The sequence below is a fragment of the Cryptomeria japonica genome, chromosome 11, assembly GCF_030272615.1.
Source record: "Cryptomeria japonica chromosome 11, Sugi_1.0, whole genome shotgun sequence".
Lineage (NCBI taxonomy): Eukaryota > Viridiplantae > Streptophyta > Pinopsida > Cupressales > Cupressaceae > Cryptomeria > Cryptomeria japonica.
Genome location: NC_081415.1, coordinates 22,951,276 through 22,954,857, shown reverse-complemented (window position 1 = coordinate 22,954,857; position 3,582 = coordinate 22,951,276).

The following is a 3,582-nucleotide window of genomic DNA, read 5'->3' as shown; positions in this document are numbered from 1 at the left end:
TTATGTTTAATATGTGTAATTTGTTAAATTTTAATAATTTTGAAGGGTTTTTGTTGTATAATAAATTTTAATAATTTTTAAGGATTTGTTATATATATATATATATATTAGATAATAGATTCATTTAAAGTAATGTGTTTAAAGACAATATGTTTTAGAGAACTTACCAAGTCATCATTTTGATTTCTCTATCTTTTATTTTTTCTCGTTAATATATAGGTTATAGCAAAAAAGGAATAGTCAACTAATCAATTATTAGTTCTTATAAAGATTATTATTTTTTCAAATTTACTTTCTTGTCTTATAGGTTGTGTTGTGTGAATTGTCAAACAACATTATAAGGTTTAATCAATTTGGTTTTGAATTTCTTCATTTATGTAAACATTTATAAGCGAGATGAACAAAAAAGTGAGTTGAGCAAATCTAAATCTAGGAAATTTTAAAATGTGTTTATGGGTTATCTTTAGACTTTGAAGAGAAAACATTAGCAAACACATGGTCAAGGATTTCCATGCATAATGGTTAGGTGTGGAAGATCTATGTGAGATCAACTGTCAACTCTGTTATATGTCACTATATTCCCATGTGTCACACTGATAGTCTCTTTCTTAAGAAAAAAATTCTTGACTATTTTCTTAGTAAGCATTGGCAATCTTATTTGTAGACAACAATCTAGAAGAAACTTGGAGAAGGTAGGTTAACCTCACTCTTGCTTAAATCTATGATCTTGCTTATTTTTAAATGATTTTAAAATTTTGAATGTTTACAATTGTAAGATTTTAAGGTCGAATAAAAGGTGGAGAATTGCAGTGGACATGGAAGACATGGAAGCGCGAGGATTCATTAGATGCATGTGTTTGAAGCTATTTTCATGGCGATGCATAGCTTGAATATGCAAGTTTTGGAAGTTGAGGGTTTTTTATTTTTGATATGCAAGCCATGGGTTCCAAATTTCAAAATGGTAATGGATTTTGTTGAGGTCAAGTTTTCTATTACATAAAAAAATGGGCATCCATACATTTTCCTCACAATGTTGTTATTATATGAAACCAAAATATGCAAGTTTTGGAAGTTGATGATTTTTTTATTTTTGACATGCAAGGCATGTGCTCCAAATTTCAAAATGGTAATGGATTTTGTTGAGTTTAGGTTTTCTATTACATAAAAAATTGGGTGTCCATATATTTTATTCGCAATGTTGATATTATATGAAACCAAAATTATCTGTGTTATGTTATAACCCCAAATTTTATGTTGGCTCCTAATCGTAATCCTAGTTTTACTCATCCTACTTGTATCTTTTGTTTTTCTCGTAGTTTACACTAAATGAACTTTAAATTATAAATTAATGGAGATTGTTTTGATTTATGGGAGTCTGTGATCTATCTATCTCAACCCATTCCAAAGAGGGAAACATGTTATAGTAATAGATTTTCTATGAGGCAAATTTAAGGAATTTATTGAACCGCTTTTAAGTAATTTTTGGCTTGTGTTAAATTCTTGGATTGATTAAGGTAATCAATGATATACATGCTTCAAATGGTACTCCACTTCCTTCAAACAAGAGGATTGCAAAAGAGGAAATATTAATGAGAATGAATTGTTGATGAGGAGACACGACATTTAGAATAACGAAGTCATTAATTACAACATATATTTAAGTTTGGTGTATATGTGTATCATGCATAAACTATCTATTTATTCATAAAAACTTTACAAGAATTGAATACATTACCTTTACTAATGTATTAAGTTGACATTCTATATAGAAGTGATATGATCTTTATAGTGAGCATGAGTTACATGTTTATGATTAGGCTTCACAATATTATATATTTAGTCTTCACGTGTGTTTGACAAGAATATATATTATAGAAGAATATGGATTGTCCTCTTCAATTGCTAATTGGTAGATTCCTTGGTCCTCCATGGGCATTCGAGAGCAAGCATGACAAAAGTGTAAAAGATAAATTTTCTCATCAACCATGTTTATGTGCATTGTGTGGAGGTCATTATTTCAACCAACCTACTTAATGGATAGATTATATATTTAACCTTTTTGAATATGGACCTTACTATATGGAGTTGAGTTGATAAAGCTTGGGACCATGAAGTTGATGATGCTCACTATAAATGTCTTTATTATAGAAACAATATTAGTAGGGCTAGTTTAGAGGTTATGTTAGGACGAGTAATATGAATTTTGAAACATCCCAAGGCCCATGCTTTATTGCAACTTTTTTATTTTGATTTATGTTTAGATTTTACTTTGATGTTTTCTAAGCCAATTTTCTTTTTCCAATATTGTATTAAAATAGGCAATTTATATTGTTTCTATTGTTTAGATTATTTTTAAATACTAAACTTCTTAGAAGTATTAAATTTGGATATGCAATGGAAATTCCAAGTGGGTTCTACCTTGGGAATCACACACGTCACATAATGAAGGTATTATGTGTCTTCTTTTTCTACTTGTAATCCTTTTTTCATTACATGCAAAAATTACAAATTAAAGCATGAAGTTTCCACAATACATGATAATAATTAGCATCAAATTGCTAGATTTAATTAGGTATAATTTTGCAACATCAATATTTTGGGTCAAACTTCATGATTTATCATTAGGATGAGGTAGCCAGAGAAGAAAGAAGTAGAGAAATAGAAGCAAACCAAGTTCTCTAAATAGGAGAGGAGAGAGGATGCCAACTCTAAGGAGCTAGAGAGAGGATAAGGACTATGGGAAGATGTAGACAAAAATAAATATATCTCAAAAAAATGCAAAGTTTCTATAATGGAGGAAATTTGCTGCCTCAAGGATGATGAATCCTAGAGAACAAATCCACTCTCCGATACCTCACTCGAACTGGCGCTAAGATGAGCCAAGGGATAAAAATGACATACTAGAGAAACTTCCTGCAATCTAGGGCTATTAGACGGCTTTGCCAAGCCTCTATTATGAGGACTAGCGCGCAAGTCTAGGACACCAACACAACGTGTTGTCGTCCTATACGAATGAGGTATAAAATCTATGCAGAAAACTCCAAATACATGGATAATACGATGAAACACAGAAAACGAGTAAACTAAGCTAATAGTTGCATAATACAAAAACGACTATGATGAAATAGAAAGGAAAAGATGAAAAAAACTCATGACCAATCCCCGATTGAAGCCTCCCCGTTAAGTGATTTTTTTCCCACGATTGAGAACCTACACACAAGCCAAAGGAAAATGTTGGGTGTTGTGTTTTGGAGCTTGCCTAAGTGAGACCCCCGTTTTGGTGATTCTACCTCCACAAACAACCCAAATAAAAATCCACAGGGAAAAATAAATGATAAAGAGAATTGAAAAATGATGCAAGACAAGGAATGATAATATGTAAAATAGAAGGAGAAAAGGATGAATAAAATCCCCTTTTAAAGATGCTTGTGAAAATGGTATCGTGAACTATTCGTGGAGTTGCAACAATGATAGTCTTTGCAAGAGAAATCGTGAATGTTGTCCAAAGAGATTGCCAAGAGATTCAACTTGTAAGAAAAATCAATTTGCAAAAGAATCCCTCAAAATGCCTTCAAATGTGAT